This window comes from Cnephaeus nilssonii (genome assembly GCF_951640355.1).
Source record: "Cnephaeus nilssonii genome assembly, chromosome: 1".
Lineage (NCBI taxonomy): Eukaryota > Metazoa > Chordata > Mammalia > Chiroptera > Vespertilionidae > Cnephaeus > Cnephaeus nilssonii.
Window position 1 is genome coordinate 18786648 of NC_137072.1, and position 13770 is coordinate 18800417.

General features: G+C 38.8%; 1 pseudogene across 1 annotated transcript; it reads left to right on the plus strand.

The window, feature by feature from the left end:
• Nucleotides 1–12281: 12281 nt before the first annotated feature.
• LOC307102536 (polyadenylate-binding protein 4-like) lies at nucleotides 12282–13770 on the plus strand (annotated as a pseudogene). Its single transcript has one exon. The product of its transcript is annotated as a polyadenylate-binding protein 4-like (transcript).

Consider the following 13770-nt stretch of genomic DNA (forward strand, 5'->3'; position numbering starts at 1 on the left):
AGGACACCTAGCACACAAAGCCACTCTATCAACACAGGGAAGCAGCCAAAATGCAGAGACAAAGAAACAGGCCACAAATGAAAGAAATGGAGGAAAGCAAACTACTGGATATAGAGTTCAAAACCACGGTTATAAGGTTACTCAGGAAACCACTGATAAATTTAGTGAGACCCTCAAGGATATGAAAAAGGACCAACTGGAAATTAAGCATACACTGACTGAAATAAAGAATAATATGCAGAGATCCAACAGGAGACTAGAGGATCCCAAGAATCAAGTCAAAGATTTGAAATACGAAGAAGCAAAAACACCCAACCAGAAAAGAAAAAAGAATCCAAAAATATGAAGATAGTATAAGGAGCCTCTGGGACAACTTCAAGTGTACCAACATCCGAATTATGGGGGTGCCAGAAGAAGAGAGAGAGCAAGATATTGAAAACCTATTTGAAGAAATAATGACAGAAAACTTCCCCCACCTGGTGAAAGAAATAAACTTACAAGTCCAGGAAGCACAGAGAACTCCAAACAAAAGGAATCCAAAGAGGACCACACCAAGACACATCATAATTAAAATGGCAAGGGCAAAAGACAAAGAGAGAATCTTAAAAGCAGCAAGAGAAAAACAGTTAGTTACCTACAAGGGAGTATCCATACGACTGTATGCTGATTTCTCAACAGAAACTATACAGGCCAGAAGGGAGTGGCAAAAAATATTCAAAGTGATGAATAGCAAGAACCTACAACCAAGATTACTCTACCCAGCAAAGCTATCATTTAGAACTGAAGGTCAGATAAAAAGCTTCACAGATAAGAAAAAATTAAAGGAATTCATCACCGCCAAACCAGTATTATATGAAATGCTGAAGGGTATTCTTTAAGAAGAGGAAGAAGAAGAAAAAGGTAAAGACAAAAACTATGAACAACAAAGTGACAACAAATACCTATCTATCAACAAGTGAATCTAAAAATCAAGTGAATGAAAAGTCTGATGAACAGAATAAACTGGTGAATATAATAGGATCAGTGGCATAGAAAGGAAGTGGACTGACAATTCTCGGGGGAAAGAGGTGTGGGGGGTTGGGAAGAGACTGGACAAAAATCATACACCTATGGATCAGGATAGTGGGGGGGGGGGGGTAAGGGCAGAGGGTGGGGTGGGAACCAGGTGGAGGGGAGCTATGGGAAAAAAGAGGAACAATTGTAATAACCTGAACAATAAAGATTTATTAGTAAAAAAAAAACTAACATATAGAACTGAATTTCAAATATAGTAACCATTTAACAAAGATCGTTGAGTACTTTTAGTAAGTAAACAATTTGGCTAGACTACAACAGAGAAAAATTAGGTGAAAAGTCAATTTGTTTATAGGAATTTATAGTGAGATTTCAGTATTTTTTTAAAATATATTTTATTGATTTATTACAGTGAGGAAGAGAGAGAGATAGAGAGTTAGAAACATCAACCAGCTGCCTCTTGCACACCCCCTACTGGGGATGTGCCCGCAACCAAGGTACATGCCCTTGACCGGAATCGAACCTGGGACCTTTCAGTCCGCAGACCGACGCTCTATCCACTGAGCCAAACCGGTTTCGGCAAGATTTCAGTATTTTATGGAATAAGTTATCTTAGGCTCATCCTAGGGAAGGGCCATGTTTTTGGTGAAAGTAAAGGAGTATGGTGCTTAATATGTACTAGCTCATGTGGTCCTCACATCCCAACAAGGCAGGCATTTTTATCCATATATTCCATCTCTGTTTTTTTCAGAGTAAATTTTTTTGAAACATTTCTGAGTAAATTGCAGATATGATGCCTCTTTCTTCTAAAAAAAATCAGTGTGAGTTCTTCTATAAGCAACTACTTGTCTTATATACACACAGCACAATGATCAACCTCAGAAAATTAACCTGACATAATATTCTTATCTAACTTATAGACATTCAAATTTTGTCAGTCAGCCCACTAATGTTTTGTCTTATTTTGTTTCATAAAAAGAAAAATATTGTCTGGTTCAGGATCCAACCTATGATTGCAGGTTGCATTCAGTTGTCACATCTTTTTAGTCTCCTTTAACTTGAAAAAATTCCACAGTCTTCTGTGTCTTTCATGATATTAGCATTTTTGAAAAGTACAGGCCAATTATCATATAACATGTTCCTCAAAAAAAATGGGAAATCTCAGCAGATAAATAAAAACAATGAAAAGAAGCAAAGAGAAGATTTAGAATTGAAAAATACAATAACTGATATAAGAAAATCACTGGATGAGCTCATAAGAAAAATGGTGACCCATAGTTATTTAAATAACTCATACTGTTTTTGACAACTACAGACGGAATCTTTCTCATCTCGACTTCTTAGCAAGCAATGTAAGTTCAGGTCATTCCACATAGTAGACATTATAAGAAACAGATACCATTCAGCAACTACAAAAACAAAAAACACATAGTTTGAAACGAAGTGTGCATTTAAAATTATATTCTCCCAATTCCATTCCAGTGTCAATAACTGGCATTCAATTTATAAATCAACTTAATATAAGGATTCTTATTGAATATATTAAAATCATTCTCCAAAAAGGAAATTACTACTAGAGACCACTATTCTTTTAAAATATGTTCTCTCAAAATTTAAGACAATAAAAGTAAGAGCACCCATAATATAATATTATGTATTCTTTTTTTTTCCACACTAGACATTATTTATTGTTGGAAGGCACAAGAATCTGGAAGAGGCAAGAGGATTCTTCCTCAACACCTTCAGAAATACGGCCTTGTTGACACCTTGATTTTCCATGTCCAGCCTCCAGCATGTTGAGAAGAAATTTCTATTGTTTTTAGCCACCCATTTTATGGCACTTTGTTACAGCAGCCACAGAAGGCTAATACACCAAGGAGAACATGGCTTTCTGTTTGCAACGAAGACAGTTTGTGCATATCTCATCCCTGAATAGATGAACTTTCCCACTCAGACTGTGAAACACTGCCCAGGGGTGGGCAGGCGGGCTCCTGAGGAGGAAGGAGATTAGTTGCGCACACCAAGTTCCTTCTCTGAATTGCACCAATCAGAGGAGAAAGATGGGAGGGTGCAGTCTCGCTAAAGTTCCTCCCACAGGAAACATGGGGAGTGGGGAGCAAGAGTTCCTGCGTAAGAGCGAACTGCAGATGCCAATTTTTCTGCCTGCACAAAGTTTTCCTAAAAGTATTTGAATCAGTTCTCACCATTTAAAAGTTGGTAGATTTCATATAAAAATCCAGATTTCAAGCTTGGAGATGGAAAATCTAGCCACCCTGGGGCCCCTTCCCATAGAGCTATGACTGGCTATTGCTGCAAAGTCAGTGCCTTCTTCCAATGGACTGCAAGCTCCCCAGCTCACCATTCTGCCTACCACTCCTTAGGTCTCACCCCTGACCTGTGCTGCTCATTTCTTTTCTTTTCTTTTGTTTCATTATTGATTAAGGTATTATATATGTGTCCTTATCGCCCCAATACCCCCTCCCCATCCCCCTAACGTATTCTTTTGAAAGTCACTCAAACACATTATTTTATTGATCCTAATAATAGGAATATGTCCATTTTACAGATTTAAAAACAAGAGGCCTGTATAGATGAGAAAGGTGCTCACTGTCCCTGTAATAACAGTATATTTTACATTGTAAACCCAAGTTCCCTAAGAGTTAAGCAAATGTCTAATGCCTGATTCATGTATTATTATAAATGGACATCACAACAGGTAGGCCCAGTCAGCACGATAACACAAGGGAGTGGGGACACAACACTGTTCCATGTCGATTGAAGCATATATTTCATGGGAATCTTTCAGACAACTACCAGACTTCTTTCATTTGTCCTGATAACCAGAAAGGTAAAACAACAGCTTTCTTTTTTTTAAGGGAAACCATCACTTCCTATGATACCTTGCTCTATAAAATAATTGGAGTATATATTGAACAAAAATAGAATCTATAATATAGACTTCTAGTCAAGATGGGTAGCATAGGTAAATTTAGTACTCAATTCCTCCCACAATCATATCAAAATGACAGCTAAACTACAGAACAATCATCATTCACAATGGCCTAAAATCTAGCTGAACAGAAGTCCTACAACTAAGAATATAAAGAAGTAAAGTCAAGACTGGCAGGAGGGGTGGAGACGTGAATGAACTGGTCCCACACTCACGTGTGTTGGATAAAATCCAGGAGGAATATCTTAGATGCAGAGCTCCCCCCTGAGGAGCAGGGATCACAGCCCCACACCAGACCCCTAGCCCAGGGTTCCAGTGCCAGGAAGAGAAGTCCCTCATAACTTCTGGCTGTGAAAACCAGCAGGGATTGTGGCTGAGTAAGACATGGCTGCTGGAATCCCAGGTAGTTCCCCTTAAAGGGCCCATGCACAGACTTACTCCCTCTGAGCTCCAGCACTGGGGAAAAAGCTTGAAAAGAACTAGGAACATATGAGAAGAAACTGAATTATCTGGCATTAGGGCAAGAGCTGGAATGGCAGCTTTCTGCCAGGAAAAAAAAAGTGCTGGCAGCGGCCATTGTTCCTTTTCTGTAACCCTCACCCCATCCCCCAGAGCTAGCAAGTGGGTGCCATATCTGAGTCTCCATCAACCTGGCCCACATGTTTGTCCCTCTCTGGTGATTCCTTGAGACCCCAACCCCAACCCAATTTGCAGACACACCCAAGCTGTTTCCATATGAATGGCTTATCTTGGCTCATGCTTCAGACTTTCTTAAAATCTCTTAAATAAGCAACATCTGGCCTCTCACTAAGTGGCCCCAGGCCTGGCACTAGCAGCAGCTGGTCTTTGTTCAAAACGTGGCCTCACCTGGGCACCTACAAACCCAGCACAAGAAACAGCCATCTACAGATCACTTTGTAGCTTATGCTGGGAAGCTGCGATGGCCCCAGGCAGAACACAGGCAGTGGCTGATCTTATCCTGTATCTCCTGGAAGGCCCCAGAGTCCGTGCACCTGGTGGATAGCTTCAGACCACGTCAAAGCATCACCAAACCACCTCTTCAAGCAACACACTCAAGGGGTGGACTCAATGGGTATCAGAGCCTGGATGAAGTAAGTTCACCACCACCAAACCAGTATTACATGAAATGTTAAAAGGTTTTGTGAGTGTAAGGATAAGAAAAAGGCCTATTTTTTCTTGCTGTAGCCTTCTACAATTTATGAGAATCACCTGGTAATTAACCCCCAAGATTGTTAGCTCCTCTGATTCAAACAGTCCTCTGTTCAAATGCTGGCAAGACAAGATAAGCTACTTTCAAGGCTACATTCTTTCATACCCATCCTCCCTGCCATTTTTACAACTTGAGGATAATTTGAACCAAGAAGTCTCTAGTTAAAAAGTTCCCTTCCCTGCTCCTCTTCAAACAAGCCTCTTTTGAACTCTTCATAATTTTTACTCTAAACATGTTTTACTGGCTTGGGAAAAACACTGATAAGACACCTCCCTAGGACATCTGCAGACTATCTCAGCCCCAAATCTCCCTCCCTTCCTTGTCACCTAGCAACAGCAGCCATTACCCTTTAAAAGAGCAGGCCACTGTTTATTACCTGCCCTTGTATTGATTAGCAATGCACAGGCCCTTTCCCTTCAGGAAAAGTAAAATAAACTTTCTCTCTGCATCTCTTCTTTTAGTTGTGAATTCTAACAGGTCTTCCAGAAGAAGAAGAAGAAGAAGAAGAAGAAGAAGAAGAAGAAGAAGAAGAAGAAGAAGAAGAAGAAGAAGAAGAAGAAGAAGAAGAAGAAGGAGGAGGAGGAGAAGAAGGAGAAGAAGAAGAAGGAAGAGGAGGAGGAGGAGGAGGAGAAGGAGAAGGAGAAGGAGAAGGAGAAGGAGAAGGAGAAGGAGAAGGAGAAGGAGAAGGAGAAGGAGAAGGAGAAGGAGAAGAGAAGGAGAAGGAGAAGGAGAAGGAGAAGGAGAAGGAGAAGGAGAAGGAGACCAAAAATATGAACAATAAAATGCAAATAAACTCATATTGTCAACAATTGAATCTAAAAAACAAAATATACAAGGAGAACAGAAACAGACTCATAGACATAGAGAATATTTTGACAGTTGCCAGATGGGAGGGTGTTTGGGATATGGGTGATAAAGGTAAAGGGATTAAGAAGCACAAATTTGTTGGTACAGAATAGTCATGGGGATGTAAAGTACAGCATAGAGAACATAGTCAATAATAACTATGTATGGTGTCAGATGGTATGAGATTTACTGTACCTTACATTTAGTAAGGTATATGATGTCTAATCACTGGGGTGTACACCTGAACCTAATATAGTATTGTATGTCAACAATAATGGAAAAATAAAAAATGCTTTAAAAGAAATACCATAAATAATATTGAAAAATAAAAATAAAATATCTTGTAATATTCTGTACCTTAGAAAGTGACTGTTAAGTTAAAATGTTCCTACATAAAGAAGGCTGTCCAAAAAAAAAAAAAAAGAAGGCTGTCCAATAAGCTTAATATTCAATAATTTATTGTGGGACCTAGTTTATTGCCAATGATCAGAATGAAGTATACCAAGAAGTCAATTAGTTTATTGCCAATGATCAGAATGAAGTATAACAAGAAGTCAGAATGAAGTATACCAAGAAGTCAATTAATTAATACCAAGAAGAATGTATCCTTTAGGCAACAAAATATTGATACCTTGGCAAGTATCAAATAATTTTAATTTCTAAGGAAATTTATAATTAAGTTTTTAAATGATAAACATTTGTAAGAAAGGAAGTCGGGATTTTAACCAGTTAACTATAGAAGATTATAAATGGCAAATAAGTACTATGAATAGACAGGTGGTTTCTCAGGGAACAATGAAACAAAGTAAATCCTGATTGCAATGTGGTAATGTTGACAAATAGATGGGCAGGATTGAGGAAATTATTTTTTGTAGGACATGATAAGGAAAGGCAGGAGGAAAGAAGAGCAAGAAAGAAATTAGGGAGGAAATTAAAAAGCATTTGTTTAGAGGTAAAAGTTCTCGGAATCCCCAGATGCTTTCATATATAATTGAGTCATTTTACTTTCTCTTCTTTGAAGAGGGTTTAGAGACTATTTTAAGATGTGATGGCAAATTAAAGTGAAAATTGTATGTTCAAAGAATTAGGCATACAAAACAATCACCATCTCCTCTCCATTTTATTTATCACCATATCTATACATCCTTCTATATTCTTGATCATTGTGAATGATAAGGGGGAGATAAGAAATCAAACGAAGGACTTGTATGCATGCATATAAGCATAAACAATGGACGCAAAACTCTGGGGGGTGAGGGCATGTATGGGTGTGGGGTGGGGGGGGTAATGGTAAGATATGTACACATATAATACCTCAATAAAAAAAAAAAAAACCACCCATCTAGTTTCTAACCCAGAATCCTTCTCCACACCCTTCTCATCTAATCTGTCATCAAATCTTATAAAGTAACTTTCTAAATATTTCTTGAAACTGCCCACTCTTCTAGTTCCTCCCCTTCAGTCCATGCTGTGGTCTCCTAAAAGGTTTTGGCTCCAAGAGTCTAATGCCTCCACCCCCACCTACTTGCCACCATGATCTTTTTAAAGTAAAACATTGATCATGACACTCTACTTAAAATCTCTCAGTGATACCTCATAGCTTTAGAAAAGTTTAGACTCATGGATCCTGCCTGGTTTTCTAGCTTCATCTTGACAACCCCATACCTACACATTTTGTTCCTGGCAGACTGAACAATACATACTGTACTCCATGCCATATTATTCCCTCTGCCAACCAACTTACCTATGTACTTATCACTTGTCTTTTAAACTTCGGTTCACATGCAATCATCTCCTCTAGAATGCCTTCTTTAATCCCTCAGCCTGATTTCCATATCTATCTTTTTGGCTCCCATCTTATAGCTTCAGGTCTAAAACATAATCCTGGCCCAGCCCAGGAGGTCATGGTTCAATTCCTGGTCAGGGCATATGCCCAGGTTGCGGGCTTGATCCCCAGTGTGGGGTGCACAGGAGGCAGCCAATCAATGATTCTCATCATCTCTCTCTCTCTCTCTCTCTCTCTCTCTCTCTCTCTCTCTCTCTTTCTCTCTCTCTCTCTTTCTCTCTCTCTCTCTTTCTCTTCCTTCCTCTCTAAAATCAATTTTAAAAACCACAATCCTAGTGGATTAGGGGAGAGCCACCCAGGCAATTGTCCTGGAGACCAATCCTTAAGAAAACATATGGCATTAGGAACATTGCAAAGAGAAAAAAAATGTGTTTATCAATACTAAATGTGGTTATAAGGACTGCTTTGACAAGCTTCTAGAAATCAGGAATATGCTTGAATAGTAATAAATGATTTCTAAACCACCTTGGAAAGAGGGTGTTTGGGTAGCTTCTGTGCTTTTGTTTTGCTGGTTAGGATATGCAAGTTCATAGTCAGAGCTGAGCTGCTTAGGACAACACAGGAGAGGGTATCATTTGCCCTCAGAGGTCCCTCTGGATTGCTTCCCTTCACTGTGCTAATGGTGTGGTGATCTTTGCAAAACTGTGGTCTCCCCTCTCCCCCAAAGCAGAACAAATGCTTAAAGAACATCAGTTTGAAGTGGGACCAAATATCTAGTTATCTTTCTCAAAGGTACACCATGTTTCTGTCTGGTTCTGATTAGTATATTTATAACATGATCTTGTAACAAGTCAGATTTCATATCTAGATTTTCCATATGCTTCCCAAGGACCAAGACTGAGACTATGACCTTTTTAAAAAAATTTTTTGTAACAAATCTGAAAAAGTGGCATGTTTAGCCAAAGTGTGTGATCTTGAAGTATAATGAACTGACACCCAAAGTTCAAGATTTAGCAATATTTATCTAGCACTGTCTAGAGAATAATGACTCAAGTCAAATAGATAAGAATATTCTGTTTGCTAAGGAGGCATTCTTTATTGTGGAATAAGTACAGATAATTTTGAGTGAAAGAGCCTTTAAAACTATCCTTCTCTCTTTGGTTTGACTTCATGTTTACCAAGTAAACTATAGATTGTTCATTTCTTAGATATTAAGGAATAAAGAGTCCTAGATGGGAAAGACAAAATCTGTAGTCACTGGAAAAATATGTCAGCCATTATAAGTCAATAAATTTACATTCTAGTTTATATATTACTCTTTTTAAGTGTGATTAGCAGGAGATAGGATCTCTAAAACTGATCAATTGTGTGTATATGAACAAAATTTAACATCTGGACCTCTCACTCTGGTGACTTCATTAAGGTACTATGACCCTTTCAGAGATCTTGGGAAAATAAAATAATATATATGTTATCATTTTCAAAATTATAAAGCTCTTACACATATTTTTATTCCTTTTAACAAGAATGACCTGTATATTTCAAAGGATGTTTTAGCTTTGATTTTCTCTCTAAAATATCATTTCATTTTGGTACTACTTCTGGCCAGTAGAAAGTTCATGGTTTTGTCCCGATTTAAACTAATATTTTCCTTCTCTCTGCTGCCAGTAAAATATTATTATACTCAACTTTTCTCAAGAGAAAGATGTCCTGTATTTCTTCATAGTAGCCTACAACACTAAAGGGGGAAAGGAGTACCTTTGACCTGATGTCTCTTTTTTCTGGAAAATATACAAAATATTATTAAAAATGCTATTAAGGTCTTTCAGGATCAAGTTACATTACTTTAATAGAGAAGAACCCTACACAGATGTGCCATTACAAGAAATGATGTATTTTCTGAAAATGACCCATGTTGACTTGGCAGTTGTTTAAATATTACATCAACCAATTATATTTAAAATCTCAAGCAGATTGGAAAGTTCAGAAAAAAGGTAATATCAAGGGCAAGTAAAATTATTTTTTGGAAACTTCTGCTACTTGACTTGGGCCTTGTAAAATTCAAAACAAATATAAATTATCTTAAATTTTGTTAAACAGGGATATTGAGTCATGCTCCTTGACCCATGCTGGAATTCAAGAATTTTAGATTTTAGAAAGGCAATATCATGTATTGCCATATCTTCAGTGTAATAGCAGTAAATGGCTCTCTGAGAAAAAAAGTTGTGTGTATTCATAAGTTTATTATGACTTTTGCTGATTAAACAATGTATCACAAAATTATAAATAATAATAAAAATACAATACTCTTTCCTGTAATTCTATATAGCCAATTGATTTTCACAGAATGCATTAATTTTGCCTCTTATATCCACAGCCAGCCTATGGTTATGATTGATGAAGGAATGTATTTCAATCATGAATGTTGATTGTTATTTCCCTTAACTTAAAATTGTGTGTGGCAGGGGGAGGGGGCCCGGGGGGGTAATTGTTCTTTCTCTAGCTTCTTTAATTGTTCATTTCTTTTCATATGTATGTATTCATAGATGCATAAATATAGACATATAAATAAACATATAAATACATATTAAATATATTTCAGGCCTTACATTTCTAAGTTTTACTGTAGCTTCAAATTTTATGTTGTACTCTCTTATTGTTTAGTTTTTATTTGTCTCTCAAATATGTTGGATTAAATTGTTTATTGATTTTTAGAAAAAAATGGTGTCAAGGCACTACTTTTGGACCCATTAAACCTCTTCAAATTCCCCAGCTTATATTTACATATTTCAACATTTTTAAAGCACATCCAGCAAAATATTTACAAGTTTTATTTCAATTGAAAAATAAGTTTGGGAAGACAGAGTTGAACAAATTTCTTTAAAGCAGGATTAATATGCTAATATGCATTGTAAATCTATTAAAAGGAGACATAGGATGTGACATTTCCTAAAACTATTTGACCACATTTTTTTTTCTTGGCTAAAATACTTAGGTCTTATGAAACAATTTAGAGCAGGGGTGGAGAATGTCCGGCCTGAGAGCTATATAAGGCCCAAGAAGTCATTTGGTCTGGCCTTGCCAAGGTATTAGGGGTGAGTTAATTAAATGTTTGGCCAAATATAGCAGGCTAATTTTTAAGTTGATAATTTTGTATGGCCCTCAAATGATGTTATAAATATCCAAATGGCCCTTGGCATAAAAAGGTTCCCCATCCTGATTTAGAGAGATATTAACTACTTTGTAGCATTTGGTATCAGTATCACAAATTCTACCTATAATCATCACTTAGTACCATATTAGGCAAAGTTGTTAACTGCAAATAATAAAAGTCACCAATGTCCTAACCGGTTTGGCTCAGTGGATAGAGCAGCGGACTGAAGGGTCCCAGGTTCGATTCCGGTCAAGGGCATCTACCTTGGTTGCGGGCACATCCCCAGTAGGGAGTGTGCAGGAGGTAACTGAATCGATGTTTCTCTCTCATTGATGTTTCTAACTCTCTATCCCTCTCCCTTCCTCTCTGTAAAAACTCAATAAAATATATATATTTTTAAATATAAAAAAAATAAAAGTCACCGCTAAGCAAGAATCAACTTTAGAGACTAGCACCAGGAACAATACCCAGGTCACATCAGTGGGTTGCTTTTTGGCACAATTAAATTCACAGTGTTATTTTTTTTTAAGTCACAAACTGACAAAACAGCAAATTAAAAAGACCACCAGCAGCAGTACAGTTTGAAACCCAGAAGCCAAGTGAGTTACTGCTTACTACTTTAAGAGATTAGAAAACATTAAATATGTGTTTCAGGCTGACTAGTACATAAGGACCCCCAAACAGTTCAAAAGTTAGAAGCACCATTTATCTCTGAAACTGGGGGTAGATTTGGGGGGGAAGTAATATGGTGCTAAAAACAAGATAATTCATTAAAAATCTGTATTAAAAAGCAATTTGGTCTTAAAAACTGTAATTCATACCATATAGCAGGGTGATTGCTAATTAAGACTCTAAATTTATTCTAGGCGTCTTCAAATGCTGGCATACCAGGCCCAGGTGATGGCAGAAATACAATACTAAAAATAGGGAGAGGTTCCTAAATGAAAAATCTACATTTTGAACAACAACCCATAGCCTCTTTCTTTCTAATCTGATTACAGTATTCTTTTTTTTTATGGAGTTTTTTCTTTATTAAGAAACTTAAAGACATGGATACATCAAATAAAACCAATTTCTGGGGCAGCGGGGAAGATCAAAACCCACAACAGGGGGAAAAAAAAGTTAACACTGTCTGAGCTGTAGCAGAACCCAGAGAATATATTCCTTTAAATGAAAAATTCTAGGCGCTTCATAATTGACCTTTTGATACAAAATGACCTATTAAATTTGCAATTTGTGGTTCTTAGCATTGAGGTTCATAGGACAAGCTAGGAAGTCTTCAAACCTTGAGCTGAATTTCATGAGGGGTTATTTGGCTTTTGAATTGTTTTTTCCTTGCCTAAGAGGTAGCAGCAGCAAGGAGACCCATGAGGCTACAGACAAGGGCATCGAGAAGATAAATGGCATGCTCCTCAATGACTACACAGTGTTTGTGGGCAGATTCAAGTCTCAAAAAGAGTGGGAAGCCAAGCTTGGGGCCAAAGCCAAGGAGTTCACTAATGTGTATATCAAAAACTTTGGGGAAGAGGTGGATGATGAGTCTGAAAGAGCTGTTCAGCCAGTTTGGTAAGACCTTAAGTGTCAAGGTGATGAGAGATCTCACTGGGAAATCCAAAGGCTTTGACTTTGTGAGTTACGAAAAACATAGGGATGCCAATAAGGCTGTGGAAGAGATGAATGGAAAAGAAATCAGTGGGAAAGTCATTTTTGTAGGCCGTGCACAGAAGAAAGTGGAACGGCAAGCCAAGTTAAAACAGAAATTTGAACAGCTGAAGCAAGAAAGAATTAGTCGGTTTCAGGGGGGTGAATCTCTACATTAAGAACTTGGATGACACCATTGACAATGAGGAGTTAAGGAAAGAGTTTTCTCCTTTCGGATCCATCACCAGTGCTAAGGGAATGCAGGAGAATGAGAGAAGCAAAGGGTTTGGCTTTGTCTGCTTCTTAGCTCCTGAAGAGACCACCAAGGCAGTCGCTGAGATGAATGGATTCATCGTGGGCTCCAAGCCACTGTATGTCGCCCTGGCCCAGAGGAAGGAAGAGCGAAAGACTCACCTGACCAACCAGTATATGCAGCGGGTGGCCGGAATGAGAGCCCTCCCTGCCAATGCCATCTTAAATCAGTTCCAGCCTGCAGCTGGTGGCTACTTTGTGCCAGCAGTTCCAAGGCTCAGAAAAGGCCTCCATATTACACACCTAACCAGTTAGCACAGATGAGCTCTAATCCACGCTGGCAGCAAGGTGGGAGACCTCAAGGCTTCCAAGGAATGCCAAGTGCTATACGCCAGTCCAACTCTTTGGCATCTGGCTCCAACTGGTAATGCTCCAGCCTCTCGTGGCCTCCCTACTACTGCTCAGAGAGTCAGGTCTGAGTGCCTGGACCGCTTGGCTATGGACTTTGGTGGGGCTGGTGCTGCCCAGCAAGAGCTGACTGACAGCTGCCAGTCTGGAGGTGTTCCCACAGCTGTGCAGAACTTAGCACCTCCTGCTGCTGTGGCTGCTGCTGCTCCTCGGGCTGTTGCACCTTACAAGTATGCCTCCAGTGTCCGCAGCCCTCCCCCTGCTATCCCACCGCTGCAGGCACCCCAGCCTGCGGTCCATGTGCAGGGGAGGAGCCCCTGTCCGCCTCCATGCTGGCCGCAGCACCCGCCCAGGAACAGAAGCAGGTGCTGGGCGAATGTTTGTTCCCTCTCATCCAAACCATGCATTCGAACCTGGCTGGTAAGATTACGGGAATGCTTCTAGAGTACGGTATTCTTCCCTCCAGGATTCCTTTCCAGGAAATCTAA